Source organism: Ptychodera flava, chromosome 16 (assembly GCF_041260155.1).
Source record: "Ptychodera flava strain L36383 chromosome 16, AS_Pfla_20210202, whole genome shotgun sequence".
Classification (NCBI taxonomy): domain Eukaryota; kingdom Metazoa; phylum Hemichordata; class Enteropneusta; family Ptychoderidae; genus Ptychodera; species Ptychodera flava.
Window position 1 is genome coordinate 11,237,923 of NC_091943.1, and position 7,949 is coordinate 11,245,871.

Here is a 7,949-nt window from a genome sequence, read left to right on the forward strand (position 1 = left end):
ACCAAAACTTACCCCATACCCCATGGTTTATATAGAAAGTACTGTCATAGCTAACATGATCAAATTCCACAAATTTTTAGCTAGACATGATAAAAAGGGCACTGTTTTGGTATTAAATCTGTTGTATTTGGTACTGGGTTATGTCAGAAATGTGAAATAGACTTTTAACAAAAAAAAATATTTGGATTGTATAGTTGTAACAGCCATATTTTGAAGGGTGACGCAAAATTGCAGTACCGCAGACTGGCACCTTTTTTGTTAAATTATTCTTCTTGTAAGTCATCTGCCGAGCTTATTTTTTAACATAACCTGGCTTCTGGGGTATCATTAGTTGGGCAATTTATTCGTCTTCAAAGATGACATATTGTAATATGCAATGGCCTTCACAGTTTTCCTGAAATATGGTCAAATTTACCCCATACCCCAAAAGTTCAAATCGCAAATTATCTTAAATTCTGCCATTTTTTGCTACACATAATACAAAAGGCAATTCTTGTATGAAATCTGATTTGTTTGTTACAAATGTATGTCACAAGTATGAAATAAACTTTTAACGGGAAGATGATACTATTTAGTAGCCATTTGGATAATTTTTGGAGGGGGAAACCCATATATAGGAAATGTATGTGTTTCGACAAATTTCCCATGATACCTGGGTACCTTTCCAAATATGATCCAAAAGGTTACAAAATCATATTATATTCCTGTTTAAAGTTAATTTCATATTTGTGACATACTTTTTTAACAAAATCACAGATTTCATAGGTTGCATACAGGCATTGCCCTGTATACAAAGTAATTAAATTGTAAACAAATGGTAGAGTTTCAGATTCGCTGTAATTTGCTTTGTAATTTTCAACGTAAACTTTGGGGTATGGGGTAAGTTTTGGTCATATTTCATGAATACTATACGAGACAATGCATGTTGCAATATGTTATCGTAAAAAAGAATAAATTACCTTTTCAATGGTACCTAACAAGTTAGATTATTCAAAAACAAGCTCAGTAGATGTCTTAAAAGAAGACAGGTTTAACAAAAATGCATGCAAATCTGCAACACTGTGATATTGCGGTACCATTCAAAATATGACTGTTACAGCTGTAGAGTCAAAATATTTTTTCTGTTAAAAGTTTATTTCATATTTCTGACATGTCGTTGTACTAAATAAAACAGATTGAATAGCAAAAATGGCCAGATTTTTTGTGTCTAGCTAAAAAATTGGTAGAATTCGATTTTAGCTATGACTGCAATTGTCAATGTAAACTTGGGGTATGGGGTAAGTTTTGGTCATATTTCATGAATACTGTACAAGATATTGCATGTTACAATATGTTATCTTAACAAAGAATAAATTATCTTTCTAATGATACCTAACAAGTTAGATTATATTCAAAAACAAGCTCAGCAGATGACTTAAAAGAAGACAGGTTTAACAAAAATGCATGCAAATCTGCAACACTGTGATATTGCGGTTCCCTCCAAAATCTGACTGTTACAGCTGTAAAGTCCCAATATTTTTTCTGTTAAAAGTCTATTTCATATTTCTGATATGTCCCTGTACCAAATAAAACAGATTTAATAGCAAAAATGGGCAGATTTTTTGTGTCTAGCTAAAAAATTGGTAGAATTTGATTTTAGCTATGACTGCAATTGTCAATGTAAACTTTGGGGTATGGGGTAAGTTTTGGTCATATTTCATGAATACTGTACAAGATATTGCATGTTACAATATGTTATCTTAACGAAGAATAAATTACCTTTCCAATGGTACCTAACAAATTAGATTATATTCAAAAACAAGCTCAGCAGATGACTTATAGGAAGACAGGTTTAACAAAAATGCATGCAAATCTGCAACACTGTGATATTGCGGTACCCTTCAAAATATGACTGTTACAGTTGTAGAGACCCAATATTTTTTCTGTTAAAAGTCTATTTTATATTTTTGACATGTCCCTGTACCAAATAAAACAGATTTAATGGCAAAAATGGCCAGATTTTTTGTGTCTAGCTAAAAAATTGGTAGAATTCGATTTTAGCTATGACTGCAATTTTAAACGTAAACTTTGGGGTATGGGGTAAGTTTTGGTCATATTTCATGAATACTATACAAGATAGTGCATGTTACAATATGTTAATTTAAAGACTAGTAAATTATCTTTCTAATGATACCTAACAAGTTAGATTATATTCAAAAACAAGCTCAGCAGATGACTTATAGGAAGACAAATTAACAAAAATGCATGCAAATCTGCAACACTGTGATATTGCGGTTCCCTCCAAAATCTGACTGTTACAGCTGTAAAGTCCCAATATTTTTCTGTTAAAAGTCTATTTCATATTTCTGACATATCCCTGTACCAAATAAAACAGATTTAATAGCAAAAATGGCCAGATTTTTTGTGTCTAGCTAAAAAATTGGTAGAATTTGATTTTAGCTATGACTGCAATTGTCAATGTAAACTTTGGGGTATGGGGTAAGTTTTGGTCATATTTCATGAATCCTATACAGGATAGTGCATGTTACAATATGTCATTTTAAAGACTAGTTAATTATCTTTCTAATGATACCTAACAAGTTAGATTATATTCAAAAACAAGCTCAGCAGATGACTAATATGAAGACAGCTTTAACAAAAATGCATGCAAATCTGCAACACTGTAATATTGCGGTTCCCTTCAAAATATGATTGTTACAGCTGTAGAGACCCAATATTTTTTCTGTTAAAAGTCTATTTCATATTTCCGACATGTCCCTGTACCAAATAAAACCAATTTTATACAAAGAATTGGATTTTTTATTCTGCCTAGCTAAAAAATTGGTATAATTGAGATTTACTGTAATTTGCAATGTTAAACTTTGGGGTATGGGGTAAGTTTTGGTCATATTTCACAAAAACTGTAGAATATATTGCATGTTGCAATATATCATCTTAAAGAAGAATAAATTGCCTTTCTAATGCTACCAAACAAGTGAGGTTATGTTAAAAAATAAGCTCAGCAGATGACTTACAAGAAGACAGATTTGACGAAAATGCAATTGGGTTGCAAAATCGTGATTTGCGGTACCCTTCAAAACATGACCATAACAGCTATTCCATCCCTATATTTTTTCTGTTAAAATTCCATTTCGTATTCTAGGGATCCCAAGGCTTCTGAAAAATACAGGTTTGTTATCCTGTGTGGGGGGTGCACGTAGACCCCCTTTAGCCCACGGACTAATTGAAGAACGTTTGAGCAAAAGTTTATAATTAAGTCTTCACTTTCGAGGCGTATATGTTCTTAATTAGGGCATTTTGTTACATTATAAAACTTCGTAATATGCTAAAATGATTATATTGTTCGTGTTGTTCTTTATCGAAACTCGTACCGTTTGCGTGATCTGTTGGCCTTCAGTTCAAAAGGCATATAGGGGTCAATTCAGGACAATGGCAAACTTTATACGTTTATAATGGTTTATTTGCAGGCCAGAGATTGCTTCGTCATAAATCAATCAACAGCATCGGGACCATGAAGCTTAAATGAAACAATGAGGTCAAATTATCATGAACAACGATACAGCTTGAATTAGTCTCAGAGGTAAAATTTATTATAGCATCTTATTCTGCATACCGTCTGTCTGGCTATCTCTATCTACCTATTGCATCTATCTATCTATCTATCTACCTATTCTATCTATTATCTATATACTGTCTGTCTGTCTATTTCTTGATATATTTAGACAACCCTCGCACCTTCATTAATAATAGTAGAAGTCCACGAGATTCTTTGATACGTTTTAGGAAAGAGGCTAGGACATTGCAAGCGGAGTCGTGGATCTTTTACTCTTAATGCAAAGGAAATGAAACACAGAGAGTATAGGAATAATATGAAGGTAAACTTTAAAGTTGATGGTAAATCTTGATAACTAGGCGTTCGATACAAACTACTCTTGTTATACATCCCTATTTTTGACAAGCAGACTGAATGATAAAGAGCGATTTAGACAGCTTTCCTGCATTGTTTGAGAAAGACTCAAACAGTTTTACGCATGTGCTCCCTTCAGCATACACACAAAGCTGGTTGACGATTGAAGAAATGAGTGCTATCATTCAGCGCGCATGTAGACTAAATCAGGTACAGCCAAGTTGACGAACAATGCACTTTTAAAGGGGTCCTTACTATGATAACATATAAGATATATTGTACATGGTAAGTAATGTGAAGTGACTAATTTTAAGTCAAGAGGGTAATTAATTAGCTGTTCATAATTTGCCCTCCCAATGAAAATTTTTCGAATTACCCTACAGCACTCAAACTTCATTTTTACGCGCTCCCCACTCATTTTGTCTGTTTCCCCTCCCCACTGTGAATGTTTGAAGCTCCCCTGCCCTGTAGCGAAGAACACTTGCCGATTTCCCCTGCCGTGGAAAAAATCCCCCTAAAATTTTGTCATTCCATTTCCCCTGCAGACATGAAGCTATCCTACCCTGTGTTGAAAAAAAAACTGTCGATTTTCCCCTGCCCTGAGAAAAAATTTAACATTCCCATGCAGACACATACTGCAGTGGCTTTGTATTTGGTTTCCATCTCGCAGTACATATAGAGTTAGATGTGGGGTCAATCGATAGGCTAAGTAGTCTGGGTAACCTTTAAAAGGTATAAGTACTTGCCCTGTGTCCCCATCCCCGGAAACACCATGGCTGAAATTCCCCTGTCACCGGTTTAAAAGTAGCTTCCCCTCTCCTCGTTTTTCGCCAAGCCCTGTCCCTAGGACAATCAACCAATATCTGCCCTGCCCGACAAAAAAACTAAAATTTCCTCCCCTGCCACCTAAAAATATGTCCCCTGCCCTAGTAAAAATTAAAATTTCCCCTGCCCTCAAAAATTGCTTCCGGAATAGCTTTTTCAATGAATAGCTCCGTTGGCTGCACCTGTTGAATTGCGGGTCACAAGACAATGACAGAACTCCCTGCCACCTATTATTCCTTAAAAGTCAGATAAGTGATTCGACAAGACCCTAAAGATCAAGCAAACTACAAGAAATTAGTTGTTATTGCTGTACTTACCGTGGCTTAGCGAGCACAGACACGCCACCGTTAGGGTTAACCACGCTCCTTTCATAACGACTTTCATGGACAATATTTGTATGATGTAACCGCGGTGTTATCAGGAACCATAGGCTTAACCGGCTATACGTGTAAGGCTTGTTCTACGATGCCCTTCGCAAATTATCGTCTTGAATTTTTATATGGACCAAAGACTCTGTGGCTTTGTTAAGTTATTCCGATAACCTTTGGTTGGTTGATTGATTCGATATGATCATGGTACCATTTCAGGCAAATACTTCAACGCCGATAAACAAATAACATGATTGAAGGTCGGGCGGTGTACTAAACAAAACAAAACGACAAAACAAAAAACTGGCATATTGCATTTATGGGAAGTGGCATATTTGCCACTAACCTTAACATTTCAAGTGGATTTGTCCGACATGTATTTGATTGCGCCAACTGCTTGTTCTCTTGTCCTTAGGGCATCAGGCGGGGCACATCAAAGCATACGTTTAATTTACATTGAACACCTTCAACTAGGGTAGTAATTAAGATTACATGGCTTTACACATAGTTGTAGTATTTGACTTCTTTCTGTACTAGACACTGAAGATGTATAAGTTAATCGTCAACAACCAACATTGTCAAATAAAAACACGATTTCAGCATTAACTGGATTGTTGAATTGCCAGGAATGTGTAAAGGTAAATCGAACCAATCTGAATTTTGCATTCGCTTTCATGTCTATTGCCTACATTTACATTTATTTTTAAACATTTCATCACTCATCGACGAGCAGTCGAGAAATGAGCCACGTAACACAAGATTGTGTGTCGCTGACACCGCCATTCGTGAAAACCGTACATCTCAGCACTATTTTCTACAAAACGTTTGCATTGCTTTTGACATGGAGAGATTTCAGACCTTAAGTTATTGACTTTTGCGCTTACAAAACTGCACGGGCTCAGGTTGGCGTGGGACGCCTTGGTAGGTAGTCTTTGCGCCCAGGAATGCATGGCATCCAAAAGACAAGCCAACAGCAGCGTCATCCTTGCGTGGAAAGTAAAATTTAGACAATTGTAACTGATTTGAGAAAATCGGGGTTTTTTTATTGTTTAGATTCATCAAAAGTGTCAGGTACCCTATATCTGAAGTCGCAATATTACTAATTACCCATAAACACAAGTATATTGCAAAAATAGGAAAGCAGATGGGGCTACATTTGCAGATTAAACCAACATTACTACACTATCTAATTGTCCCAAATTAGTCACAATCGTGTTAATATTAAATAAAGCGTTGGGCTTAAGCGCGCAGGAAAAACTGTGTACTTGAAAAAAGCTTCAATTTAATTTTGTTACAAATATCCACTTTGATTCAATGATGCAGTCACTTTTCAAACCGGGAGAAAGTAGCACTTCACGTTAAGTTAGTACGCGCCTCGAAAGTGAAAGACTTAAATTTTTGCTCAAATTTTCCTCAAGACATCTTTTAACCGTTCACTTTCACAATCAAGAATAAAATTCGGGGATCACCGGACAAATTTTGGTACTAGAGAAACAAATTGTCCCAGTTGCTTTTCAGGTGATGCCGCGTGATGTTCAACTTGACAATGAACCAATGTAACTGACAATAAAAGTACTGACAATGAATATGTTTGCAGAATCAACAAATTATGTAGAGTCAGCAATTCGTCGTATCACGAGATGGTAGTGTCATTAGAATACAATGCGTATTACCTTTTGAGTAAAGGTAGATTACGTAACAAAGAAAACTTTAAATTGTAATATATGAGAAATGAAATTCATTCAGAGAGGAACGATTATCAGAAAGCTTCAGTTGTAACTTGGGCTGAGTTCCCGTGCTGTAAATAAACCATCGATCTCAATTCTACCGGCGTGTACGTTCTTCAATTGTGCAAGTATTACAGTCTCGTATCTGGTAAGGACTGGACAACGTTCGACTACGATTCTCAAGAGAGCTTGAGGATCTTCCTAGTAAAACCCGGAGTGAGGTTGGACAGAGTTGCGATACTGCTGGAGAATCCTGGTCTTAGAGTGACACTCCCCAGAGTTACGACAAAATCAATACTTGGAAAATCAACACACAGAGCAATTGGTTTCTTTGAAATTGATATTGACCGTGTTCATTTCTGCTTGTTTGCACAGTGCTGTCAATATACCACTTCTCTTCATTTTTTCTCAATGCTTCAGTGAATCTATCAGTGAGGTTACTGTCTTGTCTCGTTGCTAAACCTAGCCTTTGTGTACAGTGCATGGTATCTAAAATGGCTTGCAAACCTTCAGGGGTTCCGCCTGAGATTATAAAATGTACACCTTCACCGTTTATGGGGGTAATTACAGCGCTAACACTTATTTACAGTGAAGATGTTGAAGATGACATGAAATAAGTAAAGTTAGTAAGATCCTGTTCGAACTTGCAAACAACGGTACCTACACATTCGGGCAAAAAAGTAGGTGATCAAAATCAATCTGTTGAATATTTCCCCTCCTCTGAAAAAATAAGTCGTTAAATTGCTACGATTTTGACCCGGACCCCCAGTACAGCTGGAGTAAACGAAGCACTTGCATAGCAACACACACTCACTCACTGTATTGTAGGTAAGAAGGTAGGTAGGTAGGTAGGTAGGTAGGTCCTTTCTAGATTGCAAATTCCGTGTGGATCAGTCACTTGGTTTGCGGCCATATTATTTGTTGTGAAAAACCGATCATTACGAGGGAATAATCTTCAAAAAACTTCTTGTCCCAAACCAATCCTACATATTCACTGAAACTTTACTCCCATCACTATTGGTCTGTGGGACGACCCGGGCTATCGTTTCAAAAAGTTTTCTGAACTCTTAACTTTAATCCAGTCAGCCAAAATATTGAGTTCCCACCATAAAGAAATAGAAA